Source organism: Maylandia zebra, unplaced genomic scaffold (assembly GCF_041146795.1).
Source record: "Maylandia zebra isolate NMK-2024a unplaced genomic scaffold, Mzebra_GT3a scaffold02, whole genome shotgun sequence".
Classification (NCBI taxonomy): Eukaryota; Metazoa; Chordata; class Actinopteri; order Cichliformes; family Cichlidae; genus Maylandia; species Maylandia zebra.
In genome coordinates this window covers 3,050,019-3,066,752 of record NW_027490032.1, presented here as the reverse complement: position 1 = coordinate 3,066,752, position 16,734 = coordinate 3,050,019, and the positions used below count along the sequence as shown (strand labels likewise).

At 41.0% G+C, this 16,734-nt stretch overlaps 1 long non-coding RNA gene across 1 annotated transcript; it reads right to left on the bottom strand.

Moving 5' to 3' along the window:
* Positions 1–2,866: 2,866 nt before the first annotated feature.
* LOC143415642 (uncharacterized) lies at positions 2,867–3,480 on the bottom strand. Its single transcript, XR_013096052.1, has 3 exons — positions 3,421–3,480; positions 3,096–3,341; positions 2,867–3,027 (listed from the first exon to the last, which is right to left on the bottom strand). It is a non-coding gene; the product is annotated as an uncharacterized LOC143415642 (long non-coding RNA).
* Between the last annotated feature and the right edge of the window lie 13,254 nt (positions 3,481–16,734).

Below are 16,734 nucleotides of genomic sequence, written 5' to 3'. Positions count from 1 at the left end.
TTATGGTAACCATCCTTACCTGTCATCTGTTTGCTTGTTTGTGTTTATCAAAAGTCAGTGAGGTTCTGGTCTTCAGACAGACCACTGCACGTTTTTTTGCACTGACATTGATGAAATCAGAGACAAAGGGAGAGCAAAAGAATTATCAGAGAATTTGTAGAAGAAAGTTTAACTTTATGAAACAGTAAAATGATATTTAAAGATATCCCACAAGTGAAAACATCAGTCAGCAATGTCCAAACTCTAAGTATGAAGTGGAAAATTAGGAATTCTGTAGAAACCAAGCCTCAGTAAGTGTAGGCCAAAAAGAAATTTCAGCCACAGCTGTCAGAAAATGTTTGGGATGAAAAGAACCCACAAATAACTTCAGCTGACATAGAGGACAAAAACTGACTGTGGCTGTGTTATGTCCCCACAAATGAGGTCTGGGGGGTGGAGAACAGTAACAAACAGGTCCAGAATAAAATGAAAAGGAAACCAGACAGAGGTAGCATATAATATGGTTTTCAAGATGCACAAAAAAGAGGCGCTTCAAGAAAAATGGGCTGCATGGTCGAGCCGCTAGAATAAACTTTTGCTACATTAACGTCACAAAGCAGCTCGTTTACAAGTTGCCAAACAGGGGCCCGTTCTTCGTACGTCGCTCACTACATCCAAGATCAAATGACACATCCAAGATCAAACCATCGCGCTAACCGTGAGCTCGCTAATCCGGTTCTCCGAACACACCTTCCGTTGACGATTAGTACAGCTGGACGCAGCAATGTGACATCACTGGGTGTCGTAAAAGGGGCTACGCATCGATAGTAGAAACATTGATCGGCAACCCGCTGATTGGTCGGCGAAAATGTCGACGGAGCGCGCTCGGTATTTTCCGGCAGCAGAGCAAGAACTCTTGAGTGAGGGATTTCAGGAGTTTCAGAGTTTAATTAAAACGCAAGGGAACACTGCAAAGGCTGCAAAAGTAAGGAGAGAGGGCTGGCAGAAAGTTGCTGACAAATTAAACTCGTAAGTAAGTTAATAATAAAAATAATAATGGAGTGGATTTATATAGCGCTTTTCAAGGCACCCAAAGCGCTTTACGATACCACTATTCATTCACTCTCACATTCACACACTGGTGGAGGCAGCTACGGTTGTAGCCACAGCTGCCCTGGGGCAGACTGACAGAAGCCAGGCTGCCATGTCGCGCCATCGGCCCCTCTGGCCAACACCAGTAGGCGGTAGGGTAGATCTATCATATGACACTATATTGTCCAATATTATATGGCATTATATTATATTATAATATGTTATATTATATCCCCTTTCACATTAGAGCCACAACAGGACCCACAAGAACATGGGAACAAGTAAAAGTGAAATATAAGCATATTCTACAGAATGGTAATATTTATCACTTATATTGCTTTTCGTCTCTTGGAAAGAGACCCTGAAATAATCTGTTTGTTTGTTCATAACAGCAACCAAGAAAAGGGCAGAGCAAAAAAAGACAGGTGGAGGTCCTGCACCCCCTCGTCAACAAGTTGGTTAAGTAAATAATACCCTCACGGGAAAATCGATATCTCGCAATGAGCACACTGTCGCGCTGAGCTAAAGGATCCTGTCTATCCCGCAATATACGCTGGATTCTGAGGACTCTCCTTATCAATCTTGCACCTTCCGCAATGGGTGGCTCGCGTATACGGACAGGACATGGCAGCGACAGGCTTCCCAAATCCACCCTCGCTTTTATAGCCATGGTCTCTCATCTTGATTACACAAAGTAATTTGCAATTACTACTCTGAAATATGAATTACATCTGTAATAATCACATACATGTAATAGAATGTTAATAGTACATTTCCCTTTTTTAGGAAATGACCTGTATGTATCTGTGTGACATCAATAAAAGGATCAAGTGCTGCATTATCTTTAGTTACATTGATGTTATTTATTTATGGTGAAACAGTGGTGGAATATCGCTGTTGCTTTCGTATAAATGAAGCGGACATACCTGCGTGGCCGCGATCTAATCCTGTTTACATAAAGTAAACCTGCTCCCGAGCAGGTTTACGCTTACGGCTCTGTTGCTATGACAGCAAGTCCCGGATGAGCTTCGGGGAACCGACTGATCCAGGATCACGTGAAATCGTCAACAATCTAATCCAGCTAACTGACTTAGCGAAGTACGAAGAACGGGCCCCAGCTCAGTGACGAGCACAACTTTATATGTTTTTCAGAGGTGTTTTAAAAAAAAAAAAAAAAAAAAACCTAGTATTCTATATACTTTTTTTTATTTTTATTTGTTTGTCTGACTTTGGTAATCAATTTGTTACTAGTGATGTGACATCACTGTTTTCTATTTCTGCCAAACATGCAAGGCAGCAGAGGGGAGACTGCATGGATTTACTACCACAGTCTAAAAATATGGATGTTATGTTAATTGCTTATGTTGTTGTTGATGAAGCCTCCATATCTTCCCTCTCACTGGTGCTAACATAAAACCTATAATATAAAAATGTGACACAGCAACATCAGGATGTCAACAAGCTCTTTTTGCCATTTTGACATGTAAAAAACAAACTCTGAGCTGACAGAACAAACAAAACTTTATTTACAAAGTTACCACAAACAAAGACTCGTATTATGATAACTTTTATGATAACCACCATCTGATGGGGAATAAGCTCAGAGCTCATGCTCAGTGGTCACCTCAGCAATATCATCATAGTCCTCACAGAGTCTCTCATCAGCGTTAGTTTCTGTTGCCACAAAGATGGTGGGGTCATTTCCTGTAACATGAGGTTATTAGACATATTTAAATGAGGCAAAAGCAATTGTGCTTAGTAAATAATCAAGGATACTCAGAGAGTTACTTTTGGCTCTGTGTTGATATAAAGACACTACGAGGAGAGTGGAGATGAAGTATGGACAGATCACCACCAGGTGACAGACCAGTCTCAGCGTGGTGGAGTAAGAGGGCAAAGATATGGTCGGGGGCATGTTTGAAGAGGTGATGGGCGAGGTTGTGGTTGTAGGTCTACCTGCAGAGACTTCTGGTCAGTGAATATGTGGACAAAATAAAAGGTGAAATCCGAATGAAGCTCCTCACCTGTGACAGTGATCCAGCTGGATGGAGACTCTCCATGACCGCTGATGTCACACTTGTAGAGGCCTTCATCAGACCTGGAAACATGCTGGATGGTCATGTGACCTGTAGGCTGCTTCCTGATGAGGGAGCCATCTTTATAGAAAGCAGCTGGGAGGTTGGAGGGAGTGGTCTTTGTTTTACAGAGCAGAGTGACGTCATCTCCCTCCATCACAGGGAGGACAGGACTCTGCAGGATCACTGATCCACCTCAACACAGAGACAAACTACAGCATTTCATCCATTTACACACAGCTTCATCAACACTAACTCCACACACTCAGCTTACCAGTGACTGTCAGGTTAACCATGTTACTGATGGGACCCTCTCTAGACTCACACCAGTAAATTCCACTGTCCAATGTGAAGATGTAGCTGATGTTGCAGGAAGAACCAGCACCTTCTCCCCACCCATCTCCACACTGAGTCCTCTGTTGTTTGCTTGTGTTTCTCCTCAGAGTCCATCCAGCAGAGCTGTCGTCCTCCTCACAGCTCAGAGACACAAAGTCTCCTTCAAAGAACTGAGAGCTGCTGGGACTCACAGTCAGACGAGCTGTGAAGAAGACTTTATGATATTATTTACATAAAATGAATTATTTTACTCTACTTCCTTTATACTTAGGAGGTTGAAATATTCAGTGGGCTGTAGTGATCAACTACTGTATGATTGCCATGTCATGCCACAAGAAAGGTTAAAAAAAGAACTGGGCACTTAGTGAGGTTTAGTTCATGTCAGGTTTAAACTGTGACAGAAGAAGGTTACTGACCTTGGTTTGTTGTGCAGCTCAGCAGTGAGATCAGAACTAAAGAGAAATGACACTCAGGTTGATTTGAGTTTGACATTTAACAAAACAGGAGTAAAAACAAATCCACCAGACTGCGGAGAACACAGACGGGTTTTTCTGAGTTGTCCACTGATGAGCGTAGAAAGGATGAAACAGTTTTCTCTTTAATGTCCTAAACAGAGGCATGTCTGCTGGAGTAGAGTGCTGGTAACCTGTTAATATCAGCAGTGACACAATGTAAAGAAGTACATTTACTCTGAGCTGACAGAACAAACAAAACTTTATTTACAAAGTTCACAAAGACTCAAATTATGATGACTTTTACAATGTAAAGAAGTACATTTACTCGAGTAGTTAATGGAAATTCTTCATACTATATTCAAGTATTTCTTTGTTTCTTTGTTTCGCAGCTTTCTACTTGAGCTTTGCTGCATTCTGGATTCAAACATTGTACTCCACACTATTTATTTTACAGATTTCATTACTGTATGTTGTTATATTATTAGAGATAAAGTTACTGGGCAGTCTCTATTTCATTGAAACATTTGTGTACCAGGCAGGATAAGGATCCAGATGCTGGACTCACAAGACAGGAAATGAACTCAACATAGTTTTAACGCTGAATTTGTTTAAAATACAAAATGGCAAAACAGGCAGTTCTGGAGCCAGGAGTACAAAACTAGAAATCTAAATACAGAACCAAAATACAAAGTAAGTAAGTAAGTAAAATTTATTTATATAGTGCTTTTCACAGATATAAAAAAAAAAAAAAAAAAAAAAAAAATCGCAAAGTGCAATAAAAACAACGTAAGAGGAAATTAATAAAATGCTTTTCTAAATAAAAATGTCTTCAGCTGTCTTTTAAAAGAATCAATGGAGTCCGTGCAGCGTAGGTACAATGAAAGAGAATTCCACAACCACCGTCTGAAAGGCCCGATCACCACGAGTTTTAAAACGAGTGCGCGGTACCACCAGCAGTCTCTGATCTAATGACCTTAAAGCTTGAGAAGATGAATGTGGTTTCAGCAGGTCAGATAAATATTGAGGAGCTTGTAGGGCCCCAAGGGCCCCACGTAAAAGACCAAGACTGGTCTTGAGACACCCAACTCTACTTTTTATAGCGCTTAATAATTTGGCCTAGGTGGAATATATAAAGTAGAAAGAGAATTGGACCCAGGACAGATCCCTGAGGTACCCCATACGGCAAAACTGTTAAGTCTGACATCACATGATTCATGCAAACAGTAAAAGATCTCTCAGACAAATATGACATAAACCATTTTAAAACAACACCAGTAATCCCAAACAAGTTCTTGAGTCTGTTTATCGTGATACTGTGATCTACAGTGTCAAAAGCAGAGCTGAGATCCAACAGGACCAGCACTGTACATATTCTCCAGAGTCTGCTGCCATCAAGATATCACTAGATACTCTAAGTAAGGCCGTTTCAGTGGGATGCAATTTACGAAAACCAGACTGGAAAGTGTCCATAACAGCATTTTTATCCAGGAAATAGTTAAGTTGTTCTACTACTACTTTTTCTAAAATCTTCGATATAAAAGGTAATTTGGTTATTGGCCTATAACTGTTAGGAAGAGATGGATCCAGCTGGGGTTTCTTTAATATTGGCTCAACAACAGCTTGTTTAAAGAAATTGGGGACTGAGCCAGTATGAAGAGAAGTATTTATCATTTCCACAATACAGGGGCCAATGGAATCAAACACACTAGTGAAAAGTGAAGATGGAAGGACATCAAGGGGGCTTGAAGTCTGTTTTATACGACAAAGCAGGCCTCTGATGTCTTGTAATGTAACAGGAGTAAAAGAGAACCAAGTATCAGAGGAGAGCAAATTGTAAGTTTGATATTGAGAAGATGATGGAGAGATATTAGACCTGATGGCAGTGACCTTATTTGTGAAGTAGTTCATAAACTCATTGCATTCAGAGGTGTTCACTGGTGCACAAGGAGCATCAGGAGAAACAATACTTGTAATTGTTTTAAACAAGAATTTAGGGTCTTTCTTTTTAGAAACTATGAGGAGGGAAAAATGCTCTGTTCTGGCATTTTTCCACATGTCATTTAGTAAGAGGATAGATTGTTTAAGGTGTAACCTATAAACCTCAAGCTTGGAAGCCTTCCACAGACGTTCTAACTTGTGACAATATCTCCTGAAATTACGAATGTTTTCATTTAACCAAGGATGAGATTTCAAACATAGGACAGTACTTTTTTTCAGAGGTGTCACTATGTCTAAAATAGAATTACACTGATTATTAAAGGATGAGACAAGGGAGTTCAAATCATTATAAGTCAGTTCAGCGTCAAACATGGCAGAGAACCTTTTGGCAGTGTTCTGGTTTATAATTCACCTTTCAATCATTATTATGGGAGCCAGAGGCTCCAAATAAAATGACAAGTTAAAATATATGCAGCTATGGTCACTCACATGGACATCTTCCACACGAATGTCATTTATATTTAAACCCAAGGAGAAAACAAGATCCAATGTGTGACCCTTTATATGTGTGGGACCAGAAACATGCTGCCTAAAGTTAAAAGACTCTGTGATAGTCAGCAGCCATGTTACAGGATGCATCATCAATATGAAGGTTAAAATCTCCCAACATTACCACCTTCTCTAATTTAATAATGGATGACAAGAGGTCATTAAATTCAGTTAGAAAGACTTCGGCAGCTCCAGGAGGTCGGTAGAGTAAAATACAATAAAAGGTGTGCAAAGAGCCGACCTTAATCATTTGCAGCTCAAATGAAGTGAAGGAATCTGAATTCATCAGTCTGCATGTGAATCTGTCCTGGTTCACAACAGCGAGTCCTCCGCCACGTCCCGAAAGACGTGGAGTTCCGATGACGGAGCAGCCAGTCGAACAAATTTCCTTCAGATGTATATAATCCATGTTTTGTTGCCACGTCTCAGTTAAACCCATGAAGTTGAGAGATTCCTTTATAAAAAGATCGTTTAAAATAAACGATTTGTTTGTGATTGAGCGAGTGTTGAGCAGGGCAAACCTGATCAATGATGTTTGGTTGGTGCACTCAACAGCTGACTGCAGTGGCACTTGAATTAAACACCTGTGCACCTCTACACCTGTTACACCGGGCGGTGACTTCAGGGCTAACTGAAGCTAATATCCATGGTAGTACATCACCTCTGCCATCAAAACGACTGTCGGATGACAGACGCAAGGTGAGCATGCAGCCATCAGACCATAGATTCCGGGCTTGGAACTGAAGTGTAGCGTCGGCACCCGGTGCCAGTAGCTGAATTGGTTGTAGGCACCGGGAATCTTCCCACATCCAAGAAGCTAATCTTTGGTACCTTCTCAGTCGCACTTGGACACCGGCCCTGGTTCCCCTCCTTTTCTTCATGTTGAATCCCACCGATATGTATGGTACTGTGCACTCAGGTGAGGAACACACAAAAGGTGGAGGGAAAAATTTCCTGTAACTGTCCCAGCTGTCAAAGTAGCTCTCCATTGAGTCTTTAATATACAACAGTGCGCCCCGAACATAAATATTGGTGGCAGAGACAAAATGAAGACACAAAAACGGTAAAATTAATATTGCAAGCGACAATAGCGGTCAATATAAAACTATACCAGCGAGCTGTACTAGCGGCACAGGTGGCGAAGCCAAACACAGGCGCCATCTTGCCGACAGACACAAAAAGCTGAGAAAATCTGAACATCCCAAAATTTCAAAACCCTGAGTCCCAGATACAGGCACCATGACAGTATTATATATTGAGGAATTTAATTTTTGAAAAGTAAAATGTTTGCACTAATACTTTCTAATATTTGCTAAAGTAAAGTGTTTAAAACTTATTTTACCACTTTCTGAAGTAGTTTAACACAAATAGTATTTAAACCACTTTGAATGTCGAGCCTCTGTATGAGGGCTGGACATAAAACTGTTAATCAATGTATCCATGTCAGTTTTCTGCACTGTATTTATTTGTTATAAAATATTCTGATTTCCTGTTGACCCTCTTCCTTCTTCTTAGTGTTCTTGATCAAAACTCATCTAAGCCCTCCTATTCTAATCCAACCTGAATGTTTGTGATGAAGAAAAAACAGATTCTCATAGATAATCATTACAGTGTACTTACTGAGCAGCCACAGCAGAGATGTGTTCATCGTTCTACTCTCGATATCAGGTCAACAGTTTGACCAGTTCACAGTCATTTAAAGTCAAACCCTCCTCCTCTTCCTCTGTGACAGGATGCCAGTGTTGTGGTTTTTAGTGGAAGGTTTCTTTGTCTGACTGCAACAACGAGAGAGAGAAAAAGCTTTAAAAATGATAAAACTGACTAATGACTATAGACATGAGCCCCAGCAAAATTAGCAGACATTAGGGGGAACATGGGTACCTCTGAGATGCCTTCACTGACTTAAAAAAAAAAAAAACCTAACATTGTGAGTGGCTGAAATCGGTCAGGAAACCACACACACCTCCCCCCCAAAAAAAGAAAAATTTAAAAAACATGTAAATAACAAAAGAATTATATTTAAAGATCACCCACATGGCGCCTTCACTGACAGGATGGTGTCTTTGTCATTATAGAGCAAACTATTCTTATCTCAAAAAAGATTTATTTACTTTTTATCTTAAATGTTGGTTGTGTTGCTGGAAATACCTCGCATCTTCCTGTAGCTGACCACAGTTCAGCTAAGAGGAAGTGAGTTGGAGGTGGTACGAATGCTGTTTGACTGATTGCATCTCTCTGCTTTAACCACTGATATGCTGTCACGCCTGAAAGGCTTCATCCAGATTGACCACCACTGACTTCTTGAAAACACTACTGTTGGGGGACCCGCCCGGCGATGAAATGAGCTAGGGGAAAAAGGGTTTGTAAAAAGAACAGAGAGGGGGACACGCACGGGCCCTACTCACACACAGATTCGTATTATATAAAATATATAATAATATTCAACCGTGGGGATTTTATTTATTTTCAAAAGGAAGGAATCTTCCTAACCAGGTGGAGCAGTGGAGCCGTCAAGGAGAAGCATACGATAACGCCGTACAGTTAAAATATAATTTATTACCATTAAAAATAGAAAATATATTAAACATAACCTTGGCCAAGGAAAACGCAATAAAGAAATAAAACAACCCTAAAAGTCCAGCGGCATCTGCCACAGTATAAAAAGGTCCCGAGGAGTTAACCCTTTAAGACCTACCATAGAACCAAGTCCGCCAGAGCTTATATTATATTTTTACATGCTGTGGAGCCATTTTTGGGAGCATTTCAAGTTGCTATACATCAATACAACCATTATAGCCCAGATTTTAATAATATGTATTCATTAAGTGCATAGTAATTACATAAATTGCAAAAAAGTGCAATAAACTACAAAAAAATTGAAAATCGTTTTTGATTTTTTAACATATATTTGTAGTTAGAGAAATTTAAGAGTCTTATCCCTCAAAGCTGTAAATACAAAAAAGTTGCACAAAATAGTTTCCTACCACAGGAAATTTATTTTGAGTGTCTTCATAGTTTTATTTTTGAAATACACCAATTTTTATACACTGCAGGAAAAACGAAAATAAATATTATACTGCAAATTTGCAAAAAAGCAGCATATGCATCAAAATAAACTATTTCCAGCAGTGCAATATGAGTCCTAAGCATCCCAGAAACGACACAGAAAGTCATAAAGTCAAAGATAACTTTTAAAAAGAGCAGTATAGGCCCTGAGGCCCTGATCGCAAAAAAGACTACATTTCCGCGAAAATGACGTCACTTCCGGTTTCGGGCAGGTAATGGCGGAAATGCAAAAGTTCGCGCTGACGTCTATTCCAACGTAGGAAGTGTTTTGAACAGCTGATCAGATCGGTAAAGCGTGTTTCTGGAATATTATGTTTTTGTTCCTGCAAGCGCTTTTTATGCAGTTTTTGCAAAGCTTTATGTGGAAGGAAACCGTGACCTAGGACAAGCTGATGGCATCAGATGTAAGTACAACTCCTCCGGTTTCATATGCAAAAAAAATTTTTGCGCTAGCTTACGTGGTTGCAGTGCTACTGGGATTTAAAAATAGTTACGCATAACAGAGCATTCCCGCTCCGATCGGCTCTAAAGGGTTAAGAAATCCAGCAAGTGGTATAACCAAAGGAACCAGCGGAGTCCTCGCCTCCCTCTCGCACTCACGTCCCGATATGCTGAAGAAGGAGAGGAAGCGGCAGTCACTATTCTTTCCAGACAGGTTTACTTCATAAAAAGGGATAAGTCAGAGACTTACCCCGGGTGGGCAGAGCTCTCAACTCCGCCCGCCGCTTTTCGTGAACCGCGTATCAACACCAGCTGCTTCGCCGCCTCTGCTCATGGCACACTCCAACTCTTTATGCATCACTACTGGCTGTCTTTCTCCAGCCTCTCCGGTCTCATTCATCTCGAGCCTCCAGCCCGAAACCGAGGCCCTCAGCCTCTAGCCTTCAAGCGCAGCCGTCATACACAGTTCTACAGCCCAAGCCTTCTCTCCATATCTCTGGCTCGGCTTCTCAGTCACTCCGGTCACTCTCTTTCGTCTCTTCCGCTCCGGGCCTCCAGCCCGAAGCCGAGGCGCTCAGCCTCTAGCCTTCGAGCGTAACTCCTCAAAGCAAAGCTTTCCTTCCCCACTCGTCCTCAAAGAGCGCTCCTTTCTGTCGTCTACCCGGCCCTCTTATTGGCCTCTCTGGTACCTCTCAGGTGAAATCAAGTTAGTAATCAGATAGGGGTGGAGTCTTTACAGGACAGGTGTTCAATTAAATAGGATAAAAACATGCAATAGAACTCATCCAAACAAACCCAATATACAATATTAAAATATTAAAACAGATAAAACATCGCAAAACATGCACAGTAAAAACTCTAAATAACTTGTCCCGTTTCACCCCCGTGACACTACCCCCAAAAAACTGTGAGCCTCCATAAAGTCGCAAAACTCACTCCTACCATCACATATGTCCATAATGCACTGAGCATTAACAACACTCGCAAAGCTGTTGGCCCTGACAACATTCCTGAATGTGTGCTTCAAGGATGTGCTGAGCAGCTAGAGGTCTTTACCAATATCTTTAACCTGTTAACCATTATGTGTCCTCCAGTTGCCTCGTTAACGTTCGTTCACCTTCTTGCTGTGTGTCTCCCATTGTCTTCCCATATTATTAGAATTCTCCCAGTTTAGTTTTGATATTATTTTGTATTACTTCTGAGCCTGCAACAAAAACAATGTTTTTGAGTTCACGTTTTGCCTCTTTGGGTCCTCTTTCCCTGCCTGCACACAGTCGTTCAATGACAGAACAGCACGACCACAAGCACTGGAGGACACATTATGGCTGTGTCCCAATTTAGCGACCGCACACTTGGAGTACGCATTTTGAGACCTAGCGTGGTCCGTGTCGCTACCCGATCCGTACCGGAAACCCGATCCGTACCCCACATGCGCAAATCTTACGTCACTTCCTCTCTTTGCCAACATTGCGACATTCAATATATATTTGAATGATACGGTTAGTGCCCAGTTAGCTCCTAGCATTTCTCAACAGCTCTGCCTCCTTTTCGACTACTGGGACATTTAAACAATGGATAATCTGTATACAAACAAATTCACGCTTTTCTCCTCAACAGAGTGTTCCCCGATTGAACAACAGCGCCGTAAAATAAGAAGAATGGCGCCTTATTACAGAGTTAATAATACAGACTTTGTAATATGTCATGTAAAGATTCAACAGCCAGATGAAGTGTTTACTGACAATTGACAGTGATAGCTGACATCATCATCATTATTCCAATCAATCCTCTCCACACAGACAAGCATAAACACACTCGACTATCACTAAATCAAATTTAATACACGTTTGTAATGACGCTAATTCAGTTTACAATAGGGTTCATTCGCTCGGTCAGCAGGTGGCGGTATCCTCGTACACTGGGGAGTAAACTGCCATTAAATGAACAGAAGAAGAAGAAAACCCCTGCACATGCGCAGTAAGGATCGGGGAGTCCTGATCCATAACTATCTTTTTATTTTTTGTTTTTGTCTTCATCAGTGGTTCCCAAACTTTTTTTGCTGGGCCGCCTTTTGTTTTACAAGAAAAATGTTCAGGAGTAGTTAGTCATTACAACAAGTGTTTGTGAACTAAAAATCAAGAATGTGGGATACTGTTTGTCCGTGATTTGGAGAGCCCAGCACGTGCTCCCAACGAAGGGAAAATGAATTCTGCAGGGGAGACCTACCTCGGCACTTGTGCAGGTGAAACCAAAGGGCAGATATGCTTCACCATATTTTATAGTCTTTGACTTAGAATGAAGTTGGTTTGGAAACATATTCAGCTATGCTTCATCTCCTGCTTTGCGTTTCTGTGGGCGCCCCATGCTGGCAGTGTCCAAGCATTTTATTTTTTTTCCTTTTCATACCACGCCCACCCTGTCATGGCTCTGCGCCCCCTCTAGGGGGCGGGCCCCACACTTTGGGAAGGTCTGCACTAACATGAGACAAGACCTTCAAAGTAAAACAGGAAACCCAGACTGAACTCAGAGGCACAATACTAACACAAAAGCAAAGCCCAAGAACTAACCAAGAAACATCAAGAAATAAAAGATTAATAATACAAAACAGAAAACACTGGTTCACCAACCCAGGACTGTGACACTCCTATGAAACTAATGATCAAACAGAATAAGTGTTTAAGTTGTAATACAATAAAATTAAAATACTTTAGCATAAGTAATCTGCCATCACTTTTTTAAGCAAATTCATGTTGGTTTGCTTTATAAACTGTATGAATTCGCCTTCAGCTCATCACATTTTCCTTTGAGGCTCCATGAAATGTGATGAGATTTTATATCTCAAATATTTTTTTTTTATCTGACCATTCAACTGTGACCCAAGACTCAAATTTTTAATACCATTAAGGTATCTGTTAGGTTTTGTATTGTTGATTGTCATTTATGCTTAGAAATATCTACTTATATATGCTCAGAGTTTTATAATTAGTTGTAGATTGGTAGAGGTTTGATCCTTGATAGTCTGCAAACTTTGTGTGCATTAGAGAGAACTCTGGGAGCATGGGAGAGGTCGTACCTTCTCTTATTGTTTTATTGTTTTATGGTAGGATAAACGTGGCTATATCTGTTTTAGGCTAAGTGCCTTTTGTTTAGATGAACTGCTGGACTTCCAGACCAGCAGGGTTAGGGAAGTCTTTATGGGGTCACACTCTGACCCCACACACACACACACACACACACACACACACACACACACACACACACACACACACACACACACACACACACACACACACACACAAAGGCAAGGTACTCTTTGTGTGTATGTAGACGTCATATGTTAATGAACCTATGCATATTCATGTAACCTCAATAAAAGAGCAGTGTTACGGGGGAGCGGACGAGAGCAACTGGGGTCAAGCGAAGGAACGGCGTTTGTCCAGTTCTCTCCCGTGCACGAGAAAATGAAGAACTTTGCCTACTCGTGTCTTGCTTGCTGTGTAATTATATTGTCTTCAACGTTCCAGTGAATAGGTTCAAGCTACAAACCTATCAGTATCTAATGGCAGATTTGCTCATGCTGTGCTTTATTTGCGTTTGAAGCCTGATAAGTTTATCTAGTTTGAAATTTTCCGTTTATTATAGAAGTGATATTCACTGCACAGGGTGAAAGACATGGAGACAAACTACACCACTAAGGAGTTAAAAACCCTCACTCAGCAGATCTTTAGACACTAAGTGGTAAAAAACAAAGTCCTAAATGAGGCTTCATATTAGTTCTCAGATAAGCAATGCCCTTCCTGTAAATCACAGGTATCTCAAGCTTATAGTAAATCTTAACATTGACCTTCTTTAACTGGTCAAGATCTGTGAGACGTGCAGGCCGAATGTTTGAGGACTCAAATGTGGATGTGTAGAGACACAGTGTGTTTCACAAAAAGCAAATTATTTTAGGCTGATGGCAAACATGCAAAGAGATGAGACAGAGGAAGCAAAATTAAAGTGAAAGCACAATTACCACAAACCTTTAAAGTAATGGCAGAAAAGTAAAGATATAACAAGGAAAATAATAAAAGCACACCTCTGGTTTAGCCAGAGGCCAGTGTCAGTGAAGGCAACGGGACAGATCTGGTAGCTTGGTCAAAGTCTGCTGGCAGGGGTAAAGATGCCCTGGACATGAAGTTGGAGGAGATGGAGATGAAGATGCACAGGTGGAGGGAGTCAGAACTAGATGGTGCCAAACTCTTGGACTTAGGTCTATATACAGATCTTGCAGGGGACACTGGATAGAGCTCAGGTCATGTAGGGTCTCGAGGCTCAGGTGGCTCGAGCAGCACTGGAGCTGATTTGAGGGATGCTTGAAGCTAAGGCAGCTGGGGTAGAACTGGCTGGTCAGTGCTCACAGCTGACTCCTGGCAGCTTGGGCTTTGCTGCAGGACACGCAGACCTCTATGAAAGCTGAATGAAGCTGTGGTTGGGATCCAGTAGGCCTCACCACAGAAAAAGATTCAAGTGGAGAAGCATGGTGGGCCCAACCTAAAAGCAAGGATTGGTGCATGGTACTCAGTCTGTGGAAAGGCTCTGTCCAGAGCACCAGTCTCTGGGGATGCAGGCAGTTAAACACAATGGTCATTTGGAATGCCTGCATACACGCACGATAACAGTTTTTGGGTTGGTCTGCAAAGGTGCAGAACAAAGTGACTCAGAAACATCATTAACTGTTTCTGTTCTTAAAAACAGAAAATGCAGACTGAGAAACTCTGACGACAAACATGGTTGATGATTTCAGAACAAAGAATACAACCAGCCACAGATATGCTTGGCTCATGCAAACACACTATTTTTTGATTCATTGATTTATTTTATTTCATTGGTTTTGACAATTGGAAATAAAACTGAAGAAAATGGTTCAGATGGATATTGATGGATGTGCCTAAGGAGCCAGGGACCACACACGGTAGGCAGAAACTTACTGTTGATAGGATGTTTGAGTATAAATCTGCAGCAGTGTGTAAATACACAGGCACATCATGAGCACATTGCTAGTGTTTCTGTGTGTATTCAGGAAGGTGTTACGCTATATGCGATATACTTGATTATTGATAAAACTGTCACAAGTTTATTGTTGTAAAATTTGTGACAGCTTTATGGGATCAAAAGAGGAGACATTGGATTCATTCAGAGAGTGCCATTGTTGCACCCAGAAAACATGGTAGGGTTTTCCATAACAAACAGGTTTTTCATAAAGAGAGTTGTGCAGAAATCCACCTTTTTTTAGTAACAGAAGAAAGAGATTTAAAATAAAACAGTGAAAAAGTCTAACATGAGTGTGTACTCTTAGATAAAATTATGGCACATATACCTCAGGAGAAAACATTTTAGACTCAACATCTAGTGCCAAAATAATAAACTTAGTCAGGAATGTCACTTGTAGATTCAACTTATTAAAACCAAAAAAAAAAAAAACCCCACAAAAAAGATCCTCTGGAGAAAATCTGAAGTCTTTGAAACAGTTTATTGAGCTTCTGTTTAAAGAAAACAAAAGGATAGTAAACAGTGAAACCAAACAGTAAATTAACCCCAGGGTGTAGAGCCTTAAGCACATGCACCAAGTACAGAAAAATAGATAAAGATCAAAGAAAGACAAACAGACATAATCAGAGAAACAGAAACGAGTGAGGGAGTAAAGAGAAAGCAGGCCACAGTGAGAGGTCCCATTGGCCCTGACGCATAATGGCAATGGGCCTGCATTTTGTTACTTAAAGAAATAAAGGCTGCTATATATAACTGAGTAGTTTTACGCTTTACTTTACTTACAGACACTTTAAGCTGAATTCATCTGAGCTTAAACTTAAGTCTCTGTCAAACCAGTGGCCTCAGTTTTAGAGGTTCAGTGTTTAAAAGCTGCAACTCAGAAATGATGCAAGTTATGTAACCACAGTTTCTACAATCGCTCATCATCAAGTCGTCTGTCTCTGCCAGTCTCATCTTCATCTGAGTGAGTCATTAGGAGGGTCTACAATGAAGTTAGAGCAACTACTGTGTGGTAAGTGTTGCTTATGAGGTGGCCACATGCGTAGTATCTTAGCTAAGTTTTGCTAACTCCTTACATGTGGCCAGCGAGGTGGATCTGTGCCTGAATCAAACCTTATTTAAAGTAGAAACAGGTTTCATAAATAGTTTCATGACACCAAAAATAGAATTCAACTTCCTCAGTCAACTGAAGAGCAAGTGAAGCTGAACTTTCAACTACAACCTTTGTCTGTTTTGGTCTTGCAGTTTTTAAAAACTGTAGGTAAAGATGTGAATTTTCAGATTTAGTATCAACAGTTTTTGGACAAACTTGTCTTCAATGCAAGTACAGCACAGCTTACACCTCCTGAATTGCTTAATGGTTTGCCAGAATCAGTCTAAAAGTTTTATATACATTTTTAGGGCCAGAGTCATCTCTATTTTTTGAGGCGACTGAGGTCCTTCAACATCTGCCAGAAAATTCTCAGGATTTTCTACGAGTCTGTTGTGGCCAGTGCGATCCTCTATGCTGTTGCATGCTGGGGGAGCAGGCTGAGGGTAGCAGATGCCAACAGACTCGATAAACTGATCCGTAAGACCAGCAATGTTGTGGGGATGGAGCTGGACTCCCTCAAGGTGGTGTCGGAGAGGCAGATGTTGTCCAAGATAAAGACAATGTTGGATAACACCTCCCACCCACTCCATGACATGTTGGTCAGTCACAGGAGCTCGTTCAGTGAAAGACTGAGATTACCAAAAAGCACCACTGAACGACACAGGAAATCATTCCTGCC